The 19,038-nt window shown below is 37.5% G+C and overlaps 1 protein-coding gene and 1 pseudogene across 1 annotated transcript in view; both read right to left on the bottom strand.

Annotated features, from left to right (window-relative positions):
* ARHGAP21 (Rho GTPase activating protein 21) overlaps nucleotides 1-19,038 on the bottom strand; it is a 137,790-nt gene that overhangs the window by 109,739 nt on the left and 9,013 nt on the right.
* Nucleotides 9,670-9,769, bottom strand: LOC112868032 (U6 spliceosomal RNA; annotated as a pseudogene).

Here is a 19,038-nt window from a genome sequence, read left to right as displayed (position 1 = left end):
CTAGAACAAAGCTACCATCCAGTATCTTTCCATTTTGTGAGAGATGCTATTATGCTGAATACGTGCAGAGCTATTTGCGACTTACAAAAGCAGCCTGCACCTGATAATAACAATGTTGACTGAGGCTGAAAGGAGAAATAGAGAGTTTTTGCTTCTTAGGGAAGAAAACTCAAACGTATATGGCAACTCTCATAAAAAAACATACTCAGCAAAGTTTCTCTATTGCACAATAACTATTTCCTAAAAGCCTGTTCAGGAACAAACTAAGTCCAAAAAGGAACTTCCATTTAATCCCACAGTAAAAGAAATCAACCATATTTCATGAAAAATGAAAAACTAGCCAAAAAGCAACTCATTCCAAAATCCTGCCTACCTAACTATAAACACAATGGGAAATGTCTCCAAAAATATACAACATTTACTTTGTTTTATGATTCTAGTGCTTTAATTTTTTCCTGGTTTTATTTTTAAGTAATTCATTCCAACTTCCCCTCCCCCACCACAGAAAGCTCTACAAAGTCTCATCTGTGCAACTGAAGAGTCCATGTAATTCTCTTAGAGAAATTCACATCATTAGAGTTGAGATGTGCCCTGTTAAACTAGTATTTCAACACAAAGTAACGTCTAAAAGACTACTTTTTCACTGTTACAGGAAGATACTGATTTTATAACCAGCATTTTCACTGATTTTTTTTTTTTTTTGCTTTATACATTATAGCAGTTTTGAATTAAAAAGCAAATATGTACATATATATATATCAAACAAACCTGACCACTCCACGCACAATACAGATTGCACAATAAGCTCCAATTGTGGTTGATCATACAGTCGAAAATCCTGAACTGGGCCATGACGGCTCAGGGCACAGTCTGTGTGTATGTCTTCTCTGACTCAGCTCCCGTCAGCACCGGAGCGCTGTTACCAGAGCTCTGCAGTGATGTGAGCCGCAAACACGCTCTCCCCCTCCCTTTCCTGTCCAAGCAGCAATAACTAACCGGCAGAACTACATCATCTTCCCAAACACCGGTACGTGTAAATTACGAGAGCACGAAGGAAAGACTTCTCACAAAAGCCTTATTCTGACTTTATTATCATCTGATTTTTAAAAAGGTGATTGCTTTTTCCTTCTTTCCGGAAGTCATAGGCTAGCATTTATAGAGTCCATGAAAACACAATTTGGGAAGCTGGTACAATAAATCCATCGTGCTGACGACATCCCACAACAAACCAGCTCCCCATTCGATGCTGTGGCAGCATCAGTGACCACGCTGTGTTCAATCCAAAGGCATCTCTGAATCCTGTCTTCATCTCTCAGTACGTCTCGCCCTGCTAACAACTCCTTAAAGGTCTCTCATCCCGGGTACCCTGCCATGGTTCTCTTGGTTCTCTTCCTACTTCTCTGACCATTCCTTCTGGAAAGGGAGCCTAGACTGCAGTAAGACAGACTTCACCTCTTCAACTGCTATCTACCAGATGTAGGACCAGGAGCTAATGGCATAACCTTTGAGCTTCAGCTCATCCATTTATAAAACGGAGATACTAACACCTGCCCTCACGGGGGTTCTAGTATGAAATACAATGACATATGTAACATGCTTAAAGCAGTGTTTAACAGACCCCTAGTAAGTAATGGTTATTAGTATTCTTAAGATGGGCTTCCTTCCTGTCCACATTAGAATTCTACCTCTCATCTCTTATGCTGTCCCTCCATGATGTCATCCTCCAGACCCATGATTTTATAATTATGAATTACCTGCAAACCTCTCTTTGGCCCCACCCTTTCTCCCAAGCCCCCATCTCACGTCTAAACTCTTGTCAAGTGTGTATACCTCGATACCTTATACTACATGTCCCAAACTGGACTCATCATGTCCCCATCACAACCCACACCAGCTCTGTGTCCCTCATCTGCAGTATGGTGGCACAATCCATCCCCTTGGTCACCGAAACAGAAACCAGCTATCCTAGACTCCCTCTCCCTTACCTCTCACATCTGTCACCAGATCCTGTCTTTTCAACTAAAACGTGTGAATCGGCCCCTTTGCTATTCCTACTATCACTGCCTAAATTCAGACCCCATCAGCTTTCTCCAGGCTTACCACGAGGGCGTCTAGCTGGTCTCCCAAACACCCTGGCCCACTCCTTTCTGGAATCCCGCCTCCAGAGGACTACCAAAAACAATCTCTGAAACTACACACTAATCGTATGACTACCCCACCTAAATCCCTTCCTGGTTCCTTTCTGCCTGTGGCAGTGTTTCCTAAAAACTGTTCCTACTTCTTCCATAGGACGCAGAATATGAATTAGTTAAGTGAAAAAAGGTTTTCAGGGCAAAATCAGTTTGCCAAAAGCCAGGTTAAACACAGATAAACAAAGTTGCGAGACTGCTAAGAGTCTAAATAGGATGAGATTCAAAGTCTCCTGGAAAGCTTGTTTTTAACTAGTTCTTCTTGAAATCGTTAGCTGATTTTTCTTCCTCTATCTTTTCCTTAATTGGTGGTGTTCCCTAAGGTTCTGACCTTGGCTCTTTTCTCTCATGTCTCTCAATGAGCTCATCTATTTCCCAAACTATAATTATAGGACACACTGGCTTAATTGACCTCTGCCTAAATGACTTGCCAGACAAACCAAAATCCTCAATTCCTGCTGTATGAACCCTGGCTGGGCCCATGGCAACTCAACTCTTACGTTTGGGAAGACAGTCTCTAGCCACTTCATTTCTGCTCCCACCAAATGAGATGCACGCTCAACACAACCAGTTTGTTTTTGCACACCTCTTTATGTCGGTTTTATTTGTATTACTGTGGTTATGTACCTTAGATGATATACAAACTGATGAAACAGGAGTAAAAATGAGAGTTGCTATTTCTATGAAAACCCGAATGCTTTGAAAAGATTCAATAAAGGCTGCTGCTCACCTCTAGATTTTTTTCCTTCCTTGGTCTTGTACTCTTTTCTCCAGTAAGATACTAGAAATTCTCTCTAGCTGTAGCCACTAGGCATATTCAAAGACTAAGGCTGTTCCCTCTGCCAGAAGATTCTTCTTTCTACCTAGCTAACTCCTACCGGACTAAAAACAATCTTCCCAGGAAGACATTCCCTGATCCCTACACTAGGTGAGGTCTGTCTGTTCTGTGTTTTCACAGCTACCCACTCTTCTCCTAAGATAATATTCATTGCATTCTATTAAAATTATGTGTTCAATTGTTTGTACTTCTCATTATCCATGTATATCCATGAAGGCACAGACCACACCATGTCTGGATTTTTCACTGGTGTTTCCTCATGTCTGGCACTTAGAAGGTACTCAATTAATATTTTTTGAATGTGTTAATAAATGTTGAAGGACGGTTCTAAGTATAATAGGAATCTCTGGCACTAGAAGCATCAAATGTGAATCATTTTAAGACAGATTAGCTTTTAGGGGCACCTGGGTGACTCAGTCAGTTAAGCACCTGACTCTTGGTTTCGGCTCAGGCCATGATCCCACAGTTCCATGGGTTCGAGCCTCACATGGGGCTCCACACTGAAGGTGCACAGCCTCCTTGGAATTCTCTCTCTCCCTTTCTTTCTGCCCCTCCCCAGCGCAGGCTCACTCTCTCAAAATAAATAAATAAACTTAAAACAAAACAAAAAGATTAACTTTCATCCTGGGAACCAAAGGGTCATTATCACCAATTGTGAGCAAAACACAAAATGCTTCCTTCCTGAATGATCTCGTTAAGCTGTTGAAACAGACAGGATTCTAGCAAAATCCCCAAATACCTATACTATTCTATCCCCATATTGAGATTCTGAAAAATTCTGGGAGAGGGGAAGGAAAAGTTTCAGGCATCTGATGTCCAAAAGTTCCCAGGTGAGTTATAGATCTTATTAGTTAAGAGCTACTGCACAGAAGCACATACCAAAAATAAGTAATAATACATAAATAAAGACTCAGAGACTCAAGGTCCAACTATAATCAAGCTTTTATCAATCATTCCTAAACACAGCGTATACTTCAATTGTAATATTGTAGCAATACTAATTTTCTGGTTTTGACAACTGTCCTATGGTTACTTCAGATGTACATGAAAGAAATGTGGGTGAAGACTCTAAGACAACTTTACACTATCATGCAACTTCTCTGTGAGTCTAAAGTTATTTCAAAATAAAAAAAAGTTAATATGAAAAGGATCATAAACAACTGAAACCCAGGGGCAAGGAACACTCCTAAGATCCAGATGTGATCTCAAAATACCATTCACCACTAAAAGAAAGCAGGACTTCTTAGAGAAATGGCTTGTTCTAAGGTCCTGGGCAAGAAATGTACATAAAAGATGAGCTAGAAAACCACACAGGCTCATGTCTCATGGACTCAGTTGAAAACTTGAAGAGGCTACCACTGGTCAAAAATGGGATAATTGGAGCTAGTATAAAAATTGAAACCTAGGAGCTATGTTTGCATTTGTCAGCTAATAATACTAGATAGGCAGATAAATACAGAAATACATACATATAGGTCACCTTTGAAAGCTGATCAGGGAACTGATCATTTCTGTAAGTAAAGGGAAAGAATTAAGCAAAAAAATCATAAAGTCATACGATCACTACTTTTTTTACAACATATGGTTCATACTTCTAAAAAATTAGTTAATCTATAATCCCATATTGACACTTCTGAAATTCAAACAACCCTGAAAGTCAAAACATTTTTTGTAACTCACCAAATGGCAAAATCTGCCCTTCCATGACCTGACACAAAGCTCTTTCTAAGCTTTTATTTATTCCCTATAGGATAAATATTCATACATTGTCAGCAGAAATTACTGATAGCGGGGTGCTGTCCCAGAACCTGCATCATCTTACATTTCTAAAATCTGAAGACTTCTGGATTCTGAAAAACACAAGGACTTTGGATTACAGATCTGTATAAATAACACTGGAATTGAGGGTAACTAGGCAGCAAGAGTCCAAAAGAAAAAAAAAAAAAAAAAAAAAAGAAGCGGGGGGAGAAGACCACAGAAAGCAAGACCATCCACCCTGAACTGGGAACATCAGTTTCACCTAGGGTCACTAAGGTCAGAGAAAGCTTTATAAGCAGATAAACCCTGAGCCAAATTTTGAAGGAAGTGTGGGAATTACATAAACGACAAGCCATGAGAAAGGCATTTGAGGCAAAATGAACAAGATCAGACATGAAAACACTTCAGACTTCCCATATATTCAAGGGACAACGGATTGGCCATTTGGCTTGAGTAAATGCCCCATCTGGCTCTTGGTGGACAGTAAGAAGACACATGGAAGAAGCAGATGTGCTTTAAGTCCTGCCACGGTGATTCAGCGTTAAATGAACTTCAAGTTTTCCTCAAAAACACATTTTTTATATGTGATATATGGTGATTGTCAGGATTAAATAAGGTACATAATAAATGTTAAGGTACTTAATAAGGGTTCAGTGTTCACTCTTAAAACCCTAAAAAAAAATCTAAAATCTACTTTATCTCCCTGTATGTTTTCAGGAAAACAGACATTACAGCCTAGCACTTACAAAAGGCATATTAAGATTAAACAGGCTGGGGCACCTGGGTGACTCAGTCGGTTGAGCGTCCGACTTCGGCTCAGGTCATGATCTCGCCATCTGTGAGTTCGAGCCCCACGTCAGGCTCTGTGCTGACAGCTCGGAGCCTGGAGCCTGCTTCGGATTCTGTGTCTCCCTCTCTCTCTCCCCCTCCCCCACTCATGCTTTCTCTCTCTCTCTCTCTCTCTCTCTCTCTCTGTCAAAAATAAACATTAAAAAAATTTTTTTTAATAAAAAATTTAAAAAGATTAAATAAAAGGCTACTCAATGCCCATAGTATAAACACCTAAAGGGCAATAGGAATAAAAAATATTGAAAGACTATGACACTCAAAACTGGAGACAAATAAATAAATATTGCATGCTAGAAGTCAAAGCGCTACTAATTAACTTTTTTCTGATTTATGTATTTTTAGGCAAAAACAAGTATAAACTATATAGCTCTTGGGGCACCTGGGTGGCTCAGTCAGTTAAGCATCTGACTCTTGGTTTAGGCTCAGGTCATGATCTCACAGTTCCCTGAGTTCAAGCCCCTCATGGGGCTCCACATGGACAGCACAGAGCCTGCTTGGGATTCTCCCTCTCCCTCTCCCTCTCTCTCTGCCCCTTCCTGCTTATGCTTGCATGCTCACTCTCTCTCAAAATAAATACATAAACTTTAAAAAATAAACTGTCACAGCTCTTTAACAACCATATCACCTTTTGCAAAGGCTTAACTACTCTTTTACTTCCAGCTATTGGAGATCTATTCTGATGGTCTGTATTTTTGCTCTCTTCCAACTAGAGGTTTGAGACCATCCTGGCCAACAAAATCTTCTAGAAATATACACAGTTAATCTAACAGAAACAAATTCACTTTTTCCTGACCTTGCCTGTTCATATTATCTGCAGAAAAGCAAAACCATCACCATAAAACCTCCAGGAGTTTACAGGTTATAAAACAGTAGAAGAAGGAGATTAGCAGAAACAAAGATTAAATAAAGATGTCTATAGAACCAGAACACATTAAAATATTTCAAAGAAGAAGTGTTATCTGATTTAACTATTTAAAGAGGAAAGCTTAAAAAATACTATCACCAACATTACTCTTTCTTGGGGGTCCAATGGCTAATTTGCTTGTGAGAATCAACAGATTATACAGGTTGACTTTGTAAACAGCTACTCACAGCTACCTAGACCCTAGCTTTTAAAAAAAATCAGATACAAAAACACTAATCCAAAGGGATACACGCACCCCTATGTTTATAGCAGCATTATTTACAATAGCTAAATTATGGAAGCTGCCCAAGAGTTCATCAATAGATGAATGGATAAAGAAAATGTGGTACACACACACACACACACACACACACACACAGTGGACTATTATTCAGCCATAAACAAGAATGAAATCTTGCCATTTGCAACATGAATACAGCTGGAGAGTATAATGTTAAGCAAAATAAGTCAGTCAGAGAAAGACAAATACCCTATGATTTCACTCAGATGTGGAATTTAAGAAACAAAACAAACACGCATAGGGGGAACAAAAGAGGAAAACCAAGAAACAGACTCTTAACTGTAGGGAACAAACTGATGGTTACCAGAGGGGAGGTGGGTGGGGGGATGGGTGAAATAGATGATGGGGATTAAAGAGTGCACTTATCATGACGAGTACTGAGTACTGTCAAAAGAAGAAGAAGAAAATAGCAACAAAGCTGGAAGATTCACACTCCCCAATTTCAAAACTTATTATAAAACTACAACAGTGGTACTGGCACACTGTAGTATAGGCTAGACATATAGACCAATGGAATAGAGAGGCCAGAAATAAATCCGCACATATACGGGCAATTCGTTTTCAATATAGGTGCCAGAACCATTCAATGGGGAGAGGATAGTTTTTCCAACGAACAGTGCTGGGAAAACTGGATATCCACAAGAATGAAGTCGTACCTTTACCTTATACCATATAGAAAAACTGGCCTAAAGTGGATCAAAAATCTAAATTTAAGAGCTAAAACTATAAAGGTCTTACAAGATAACATGCAAATTCTCCATGACCTTGGATTTGACAACAGTCTCTTCATTATGATGCCAAAAGCATAGGCGGCAAAAGGGAAACATAAATTAGGCTTCATAAAAATTAAAAATCGGATACATTAAATGACACTGTATGGAAAGTAAAAAGAAAACACACAAAACGGGAGAAAATATTTGTAAATCATATATCTGATAATGGATTAATATCCAGAATATAAAGAATTCCTACAAGTTAACAACAAAAACCACACCCAATTTAAAAATGGGCAAAGACCTAGAACAGACATTTTTCAAAGATGATAAACAACCAAGAAGCACATGAAAAGATGCTCATCGGTAGTCATTATGGACATGCAAATCAAAACCACAATGAGATTTCGCTTCATCCATATGCTGGTTGGCTACGATTTTTAAAAAAGTAGTATTTTAAATGTAAGATAACAAGTACTGGTGAGGATGTGGAGAGACTGCAAGGCTCATACACTGCTGGTAGGAATGTAAAATGGTCAGCCACTGTGGAAAACAGTTCAACAGCTCCCCAAAATGTTAAACACAGGATTACTATATGACCCAGCAATTCCATGTCTGAGTATATAATCAAAAGAATTAAAAACAGGGGTTCAAACAGAAACTTGTACACCAATATTTACAGCAGCATTATTACTATATATAGTCAAGGCAAAAACAGCCCAAATGTACATATCAACAGAGGAATGGATAAGAAAATACACTATGTACATACAGAAGAATATCATTCAGCCATAAAAAGGAATGAAGTTCTGATGCGTTCTACAACATAGGTGAACCTTAAAAACTTTATGCTAAGTGAAATAGTCCAGGCACAACAGGACAAATAATGTATGATTCCACTTATATGAGCTATCTAGGACAGGAAAATTCATATTAAACAGAATAGAGTAGGTGCCCCTCCTCGGTGACTCAGTCGGTTAACTGCCTGACTCTTGATATCAGCTCAGGTCATGATCTCACGGTTCATGGGTTCGAGCCCTGTGTTGGGCTCTGCGCTGACAGCGTGGAGCCTGCTTGCAATCCTCTCTCTCCCTCTCTCTCTGCCCCTCCCCTGCTTGTGCTCTCTGTCTCACAATAAATAAATAAACTTAAAAAAAATAGAATAGAGGCTACTAGGGGTTAGGGGAATGGGGAGTTATAGCTCAATGGGTACAAAGTTTCTGTGCAGGATTATGAAAATGTTCTAGAAACAGTGATCATTACACAACACAGTGAATTGTATTTAATGCACTTAACTGTACATGTAAAAATGGTACACATTTCATGTTATGTGTGTTTCACCACAATAAAAAAAGTTAATCAAAAACTTCTGAACCAAGAAAAAAATATGAACTATAATTAATTACTGATCATAACTAAGGGAAACATTACAACATAGGCTCTTACCTACATAAGAATCTAGTACTACAGTAATGAAGTACAATACTGTCATAAGCAAACAAATCAACTACTTTTTTTTTTTTTTTTTTACAAACTGAATTCAGAGAAGTTTACTTATTTATGTTGGCTTCCAAAACAAATCAAAGGCTGAGATAAAATTAAATTGCCTAATAGTTGTATGCCAGTCTCCTTAAACCCAAGACATATCAACATTTTGCAACTTAAAATCTACAGAACATGTAGTTTTTCAATAATTTTTCATATTCAACTATCTTTAAGTTTTCAATGTTAGCTACAACTAAGAAAAAAAATAAAAATTAAAAAATTTTCTCTATCAAAAAACAAAACTTAAGAATTTTTCCGAACTACCTAGGAGGATAAGAGAAGTCCAATGTTATGATGTAATGATATGATGTTAGGGCTATAAATTAAAGGTTTAAGAGGTCAACTTTCTGAAAGGTACAGCAACTCTCTCTCCCTGACCATTCTCAAAAAAAAAAAAAAAAAAAAAAGCTTTGGAATTAGATCTTAGAAATCACAGAAGCTAAAAGTATTTTGATTTCCTTCTTTTTAAAAAATATAGTTGGAGGATTTGAGAGTGAGGAAAGACAACTTCTCATTAACTTCTCATTAACTTCTCATTATATTTAATTCTTTTCCTTGTTTTGCATTTTTTAAAAAATATGGACTACTTCACCAATGTGTGTGTCATCTTTGTGCAAGTGACATCCTAATCTCCATATTGTTCCGGTTTTAGAACAATGTGTGCGGCTCACGTGAGCAGTGTCTTGTATTCTTAATTGCATTTTTCATATATTTTCATTGAGGCATAAATATTTACACATTTAAACATTTCCAATGTTTAACTCTTATAAAGCATAGCTCTTAAGTGTATATGAACCGTTACAGATACATGCATCTAAGTAACTCCCCCCAACCTCAAGAGACAGAACATTTCCATCACCCCCAGGAAGTTTGCCGTGTGTCCCAGTCATTCTGGAAATCATCCCCTTTACCCACAGAGGCAATGTGCATCCATCGTGCTATTCATTATATTGATATTCATCCATATTGCTGCATGCACACGCAGCCTGCTGCTTTTTATTGCCAAAAAGGATTCCACGGTAGGAATACATGAAAACCTATTTATTTTCCTATTAATAGACATTGAGTTGTTTCTAGTTTGAAGCTATCTTGAATAAAGCTGTTATGAACATTCCTGAACAAGCCTTTTGTGTGAACGTGTGTTTTATTTCCCTTGGGGGTAATTACATAGGAATGAAAATGCTAGATCATAAAGTAGGTATATGTTGAACTTGATAAGAAAATGACAAAGGTTTTTAAAAATATGGTGGCATTTTACACTCTGATCAGCAGTGTAGCAGAGGTCACAGTGCTCTACATCCTAACTAAAATCTGGTGTTGTCAAACTGCTTTCCTTTTACATAAATTCTGATGAAGTTTAATTTATATACAGGAAAGTGCACCCCTATAAAATGCACAGTTCAGTGAATTCTGACCACTATAGATACCCATATAACCACAACCACCATACAATCAAGAACATTTTCATCACCCCAACTCCCTTCATGCTCCTTTGCAATCAAAGCCCTCCCAGCTCCAGGCAACCCGTGATCTGCGCTCTGTCACTAAGGCTTAGTTTACTCAGTTCTAGAATCAGACGTAATGCACTCTTCCAAGTCTGGCTTCTTTTTTCTCAACATTTTGAGATTCATTTGTGTTGTTGAGTATATCAATACTTCTTTTTAAATTTCTGAGCAGCATTCCATTATGTGGATATACCATTATTTATTGATGGATTTGGGGTTGCTTCAAATTTGGGAATACTATGAATAAAACTGTTATGAAATTAATGTACAAGTCTTTTTGAGGACATTGGTTTTCATTTCCCTTGGGTAAGTACCTAGGAGTGGGCCACATGATAAATGTATGCCAAAATATTTTCCTAAATGGCTGTGTCATTTTGCATCCCTCTCAGCAAGTATGGCTGCCCCACCTACCCAACAACCCTTGGTACTTTTATTCTTCTTACGTTTAGCTTTCTAGTAAGAGTACAGTGGTGGCTCATTGTAGTTTTAATTTGCATTTTTCCCCCTAATGGTTGACACCACTGAACATCTTCTCATGTGCTGAAATACGGTTCCTATATCTTCTTTTATGTAGTTCAACTTTTCCCCATTTTAAAAATTGGGTTGTCTGGAAGCAGGTCTTTGATCAGATATATGTTTTACAAATATATTTTCTCCCCACCTGTGGCTTTGCTTTTCATTCTCTTAACGGTGCTTTACAAAGAGCAAAAGGTTTTAATTTTGATGAAATCCAATTTATCAGTTTGTTTTCTTTTCTGGTTAGTGCTTCTTGTGTCCTGTCTCAGAACTCTTTGTCTAACCCCCAAAGTCATACATATTTTGTTCTTTGCTAGAAGTTTTATTGTCTTAGCTTTTACATGTGTGTCAGTGATCTATTTAGGGTTGATTTTTCTGTGGCATGTAAGGTAAAGGTTCATGTTTGTCCATATGGATATCTACTTGTTCCAGCACCACCTGAATAACCTCACTGAATTCAAATGATCAAATACACACACAAGGGTCTCCCAACTCTCCACTGCCTTCCACTGCTATACAGATCTATCATTATGCCAATTCTATACTGTCTCTATTTTTGTAGCTTTCAACATTATAAAACAGTATTATAAATAAGTAATATAAAACTACTCTTTTTCAAAACAGTTTTGGCTACTCTGTGTCCTTGGCATTTTCAAATAAATTTTAGAATTAACTTGTTTATTTATAAAAAAAAATTTTTGTTAAGCCTCGCTAGAACTTTAACTGGGATTGAACTGGTTTTATATAGCAATTTGTGGCTAAGTCATATCTTAATATTGAGTCTTCCAATCCATAACATAGGGTATCTCTCCATATTTAGGTTGTCTTTAAGATATTAAAATAAGGCTATGTTTTTATTTCATTTTCCAATTGTTCAATGTATAGAAATACACTGATTTCTGCACAGTAGCATTGTATCCTTGTGTCTTGTGACCTTGCAAAATCTACTTACTAGTTCTAGAAAGTATTTTTGGTAGATTCCTTACAAAGTTCTATGTGCACAATCATGTTGTCTGCAAAAAAAGAGTTTTACTTCTTCCTTCCCTTTTTCCTTCCTTCATTTCCTTTTCATGATTTGTTACACTAAGTAGGGACTCCAGTACATTGCTGAATAGATGTACTGAGGGCAGACATCCTCACCCTGTTCCTAACCTTGCTAGCAAAGTATTCAAGATTTCTCCATGTATGATAGCTGGAGCTTTTTTCATAAAACTCCCTTATCAAATTGGGTAAATTTCCTTATATTCCAGTTTTCTGAGAGATTTTATGAGGAATGAGTGTTAAATTTTGTCAAATGCTTTTTCTGCATCTACTGAGATGATGACCATATGAGTTTTCTCCTTAATTGTATTATGTTAAATTGTTAAATTTGTTCATTACTAATATGTTAAAATGACAAGCTTACATTTCTGGGATAACTCCCACTTTATCATGACATTATTATCCTTTGCATATACTGACAGATTTGACTTGCTAACATTTCGTTAAGAATTCTATCTACAGCCATAATGGTTCTTGGTCTGAACGTTCCTTATAACGTTCTTGTCTAGTTATTACCAGGCTGATGCTGGGTCTCATAAAAAGGAGAGGGTGAGTGTTCTTCCACCTCGTATTTTGAGTTTGTATAGTATTGGTAGGATTTCTTTCTTAAACACGTGATAGACTCTATCCATGCAGCCATCAGGATCTGCAGTCTTCTTTGTGGGGAGGTTTTTCATTACAAATTCTATTTCTTTAACATTTATGACACTAGTTAGATTTTTTTTATTTCTCCTGTGCCAGTGTTGGTAATTTGTATCTCCCAAGGTGTGATACTATGATTTATAATAAGAAATACATATTTGGTCTTCATCCCCATTCCTGGCACAGAGTTCCTAAAACCCTTGGAATTTCCTAAGTGGGGAAAGCAACAATGGTGTCTTTTGTTGTGTTAATGAGGTGACTTTTGGACTGCACCTAAGAATAGGGGCTGGTTGCCAAGAGAACCAACCCTGTGATTAGACTTGGAAGTTTCAGTCCCAACCCTCTGACCTCAGGGAAAGAGAGAGGGCTGGAGTTCGAATCATTCCCCAATGGCGAATCATTGAATCAATTCTGCATATGTAATGGAGCCTCACTATAAACCCAAAAGGATGGGGTTCAAAAGCTTCCAGGTTGGTGAGCATGTGAGGATTTGGGGAAAGTGGTGCACCTAGAGAGGACATGGAAGCTCTATACCCACACCCTTGCCCCACACCTTGCCCTAGGCATCTCCCCCATCTGCCTGTGCCTGAATTGTATTCTTTTAAAATAAACCAGTGATCTAGTCAGTAATATGGTTTTCTGAGTTCTGTGAGTCACTCTACCAAAGTAATCAAACCCAAGGAGGGGGTTGTAGGAACCTCTGATCTACAGCCAATGACAGCTGGTGGGTCAGGCAACAACCTGGCAGCTGAAGGGAGGGGGCTGCCTTCCAGGAATGAGCCCTTAATCTGTGGGATCTGATGATCTGATGCTAGGAGGTTATCTCCAGGTACACAGTGTCAGAACTGAGTAGAACTGTAGGACACCTAGTTGGTGTTGGAGAACTGCCTGGGGTGGGAACCCACACCCCCCACAAACGCAAACAAGTCTGAATAGGTACCAGAATTCTTACACAGAATTTGCCCATTTCATCTAAACTGTCAAATTCACAGACATAAAGGTGTCCATAATATCCCCTTTTCATCTTTTTAAATGTCTGCAGGCTCTGAATGATGTCCCTCTTTTATTCCTGATATCAGTATCTTCTGTTTTCCCTCTTAATCACACAAACTGATTTCTAAAGTTTGAAATCCTTTCCAGAGACTGACATAAAGTTGCTATCTGGTCCGCTGTCAATTCAAAGCCAACTAGAAAAGACATACTGTCAAAAATCTGCTAAACATTTCACCATAGCTTGGCAAAATCCAGTAGTATTCACTCTCTAAGCCATATGTTTTTGGTATCCTTATGCATCCTGAAGACATACGAAAATTTCAGAGCCTTAAGTATCGGCCTTTTTTCCTAGAGATCCCGCTTGATCCAAGCATAGTGTTTCAGCAACTAGTTCAAGGTAAGAGTTAGATAAAAGATTATGATGATCAAATTAAAGGCAGCCGAGAGTGGTGACAGAAGCTAAGGATTAAACAGGGAAAAACGATTCCTCTTCCAAGTTCCTCTAAACTGAAGAGAATTTGCATTATCTCTTATCTAGAGCAGATGCAGTTCTAGTAACCATAAACTATGAATATGAAATGAGGTTTTGTCAATATCTTCAGCGAGGGATTCTATTTGATTCATACCACCCCGAGGGAGATTCCAATGACACCTAGTCTCTCCCACTAAGTCTATAGTGTATAGTGTAACCCTTGTCAAAGGGTACAAGATTTCAGTTATGCAAGGTTCTGGAATTCTACTATACAGCACAGTGCTTATAACTAACAATACTGCACTGGACACTTAAAATTTGCTAAGAGGATGGATTTTTTTCTTTTTTGAGAGAGAGAGAGAGAGAGAGAGGAACCAGGGGAAGGGCAGAGAGAGGGGGAGACACAGAATCCGAAGCAGCCTCCAGGCTCTGAGCTATCAGCACAGAGCCCAATGCTGGGCTCAAACTCACAAACTGTGAGATCAATGACCTGAGCCGAAGTTGGACACTTAACCCAGGTGCCCCAGTAGATCTTAATTTAACGGGTTTTACCACAAAAATAACAATAATAATAATAGTACAAATAGCAGTAGCAATAATACAGAGGCAAGAGGAAACTTTGGGAGGTGATGATTATGTTTATAGCCTTAATGGAGGGAATAATTTCATGGTATATACTTATCCCCAAACTCACTGAGCTGTACACATTAAATATGTACAGCTTTTTACATATCAATCATACTTCAATAAAGGGATTAAAAACACCAAGGCATTGGGGTACCTAGGTGGCTCAGTTGGTTAAGTGTCCAACTTGATTTCAGCTCAGGTCATGATCTCATGGTTTGTGGGTTTGAGCCCAGCATCGAACTCCATGCTGGCAGTGCAGAGCCTGCTTGGGATTCTCTACCTCCTGCTCTCTCTGCCCCTTCTCTGCTTGTGCTCTCTCAAAATATAAATAAATAAACTTAAAAAAAATTTTAAAGGCCAAGGTATCTAAAATATTCAGAACCCTAAAATATTTGGGCATCTAACAACTACTGTAACAGCAGGACCTTTGAAGAAGCAAGCCATGGACCTCTGTTTAAACAGCTTTGCATCAAAGGCAACTAGTGAAGTTTGGATTTCCTATTAACTCTCAGAAACAGTCTTTACCTAGGAAAAGAAAGCAAAGGAAGTCCATTCACCACTGCTATTCCTTCTTCTATTGATGTATTCATACCTGCTTTTTAGTATTTCTTGGCAAACAGAGATTCAACCATGGGGTCTAAGATAAACATCACTTCCTAGAAGAAAAGAAATACATCGCATATTTGCCATGACATTCAAGGACATCAGTTTTCTCAAAGGCTTCTCTTAATCCTGTGAATTCAAATCATTCTCTTTTGAGATGCCTATCAACCGCCGTTTATGCCTTCTCCATTTCTCTACTGGTCTCACTCTGTCAGATCCTCCCAGTCGGTCGGTGGCTTTGCTCCTTCTCCAACATTACTTTCAATGACTTCAAGAAATCCTGCTTCTTTTGCAGAATTAGCAATTGGACTCTATAATTAGCTTGCATTGTATTTGCATTGTGATAACACAATGTGGATAACTAGTGCATCTCACACTCCATGAGATTGAAAGACAAAATGGATTCAATGGACAGACAGAACAGGGGCTAGTGCTAAAAGAGGAAGGGTATGTAGAGGGAATTATTCTGTTAATAATTATTACTTACGTTAGAATGCTTTCTGAAACCCTTCAGGATGTATACTCAGATAAAGAGTACCATATATATACATGAATGATATATATGAAAGAACACATATATAGAGATAATGTGTATATATATGTTTTCTGCCGTTGTAACTTTTCCTAGTCTTGACACAAAGTTAATATGAACAAATGATTATAAGATGCACAGAAGAAATTATTCTACCAGTTACTTGCTCAAAGAAAATATACCCTTCTGTCAATGACATGAAACAGATTACTTTTCTAATACAGCTAAAAGGTAACAATAGCTTCAATATGACCACAGAATTCTATCAGTTTTAAAATGGTAACTTCTGATTAAAATATAACATACAAAAAAGTGGGACTATCTCACTGTTGAATTTTAAAGTGCTCTTTTGACTTAAAGTTTATTTGATATGAAACGAATATTACTTTGGTATACCAATGACCTGTAGAAATATATACGATTACAAATAGAAGAAAAAAATTGTAATGTTAATCCCGAAGTGTTCGCTGGCTTAGTCATTTAAATTCTGTCTCCATATTTCTGCCTGTTTTCTTTATACTGATTTCAATTTGGTCAGAAAAATTCCAAAATCAGGGTACCATAAGAATTCAGACTTTGGAAGGAGCTATGAATGTCATTTAGGCCTGTTGTTCTCAAACTTGGAAGGTCACCAGGGAATCTTTTTTAAAGTTAAGGCTTTTCAGTCTCACTTCCAGGGATTCTAATTCATTAGCTTAATGGTGGGAACAAAAATCTGTAGTTTTAGAAGTTATGCAAGTGATTATAACGATCACCCAGATTGGTCTGACTTAAATTCCTACCAAAGCAGAAATTCTGTCTGTTATTCCCCAAGTGAAGGTCATTCTATTTGCAAAGAACACATTCAATTTCAGTTACCTTCTATTAAAAAAAAAAAAATTCTTCTGAATACTGAGCTCAATCAATTGGCTCATCTATCTATCCACTGACCTTAGTTCTGCCCTTCACAGCATACAAAATAAATCTTATCTCTTTTCCATATTACAATCCTTGAAAATAACTTGGTACAGTGCTTTGTAATTTTCTTTTCCTGCACTTACAAAATTGGTAAGATCCACGTATGTGTGTGTGTCTAGGTATATGTCTGTCTGTCTGTCTATCTATCTATCTAGAGAGACACACACACATCCATCTACAGAGACACATAAACACAGAAGGGGTGCCAACCCACACACACTTCAAAATCTGTGTGTAACTTTCGACTCCCCAGAACTCAGCCACTAATAGCCTCCTATTGACTGGAAGCCTTACTGATGACACAAACAGTCAGCTAACACATATTTTGTATATGATATGTATTATATACTGTATTCTTATAATAAAGTAAGCTAGAGAAAAATGTTATTAACAAAATCATAAGGAAGAGAAAATACATTTACAGCACTGTCTTCTCTTTGTCAAAAAATGTCCACATTTTAGACCCACATAGTTCAAATGTCCATTGTTCAAGGGTCAATTGTATATATCTTCCCTATGGGGAGAGAAGGGTGTCAGTAATATATTATTAAATGGAAAAAAAAAATAAATTGAAAACATTTCCTAAAAGCATTAAAATAAAGAAATGATTTCAACTAGGGGCCCAGAGCATTTCTTTCCCCTCACATTCACTCGGTAGGTAACATGTTTCCAGAAGCCAATATGCAGAACCCAGAGGAGAAAGTAGGTCTCCTTGACCAAGCTAACACAAATTCTTTTAAATACAGAATCTTTATTAGCAAAATGCTGGGGATTACAGATGTCTAGATATCTTGAGGTTAAAACAAAAAAATGATGCCTATTAATCCCCAAGATCATAACAGCTAAGACATATCCAGAAGAAATGTAATCATCAGTCCAGCTTTCCATCTATCGATATTCAAGGATACTCTCCGCGTTGTAAGAAAAAGGAAAAACAAAATGTTCCTAAGAATGTAAGTTCTGTCAAGTTGTATTAAAGATTAAGGCAGTGAACAAGAGTGTAAGTCAAGAGACTGTGTCCTCACTAGGTTGTAAGAAGGAAAAAGAAGTTGCAGGATCAGGAGCAGGTCGCGTATGTAGCACTACTCATAATTGTGCCAGATGTGGATCTAGAACAGGGATACACATACAAGAGGGAAAGGCAATAAAAAAAAAACAATTCTGAATCAAAAACACACCCAATATCAAATAGAAGACTCAACAGCAGCTGGTGCGACTAAGGAAAAGTAAATACGCTCTTTAACTTGCCATCTTTTGGTAGTAATAGCTAGCTCTGGGCTGCCTAAAAAATTTCCCCAAAACAGATGAATATTCAGAAATATCAAATTTGGGCTCTAGATCTATTCTCTTATTCACAAATCTACACAGCAGGATTTCTTACATAGTAATAGATAACCGAAAAAAAAGAGGACTTACAAAAAACAATTTCCATCAGATTTAGTTTCTTTATCCTAAGTACGAGGTGACCAGTTGTCTTTCAGATAATTTTAGAAGTACAAAAGGCCATCTTCCATATTTTTTTATGAAGTAAACTACTTGCACAATACTCGTTTTTTTTAAGAATAAGACAATTCCAACTAAAAAACTATTTTGGTGGAAACAATCCAGAATTAAGCTTTTAAATGGAGATGTCCTCCTCCTCCAGACCAATAGAACTTACAGAAGGCTCATAAGATTTAACATATTTAATTCTTTCTGGTCAATTGAAATTAGATAAATAATAGGACAATCTTTAAGCCCACTAACCTTTCGTTTTACTAATCTAATCACATCAACCAGAAAGAAAAACAAGTGCCTACCATATGGTCTTTCTGTAATAGAAGATAGCTGCATTCAATAACAGCATCTGTGCATCTTCAGCGACACTAGCATTGCTCATACTTAAATCACCATGTTGTTAAATATAATAAGATGACAGGTCCCTTCACAGAGCAAAGAACAAAAGAAACTGAATTATCACTTTCATGCTAGATTATCCGACCTGGTAAAAAGTACAGAAATGAAGAAAGGATCAGAGATTATGTAATCAAGGAATAAGGACTTCATAAAATGT

Source organism: Puma concolor, chromosome B4, assembly GCF_028749965.1.
Source record: "Puma concolor isolate L17-30 chromosome B4, mPumCon1.1.hap2, whole genome shotgun sequence".
Taxonomy (NCBI): Eukaryota; Metazoa; Chordata; class Mammalia; order Carnivora; family Felidae; genus Puma; species Puma concolor.
This window is presented reverse-complemented; position numbering and strand designations above follow the sequence as displayed.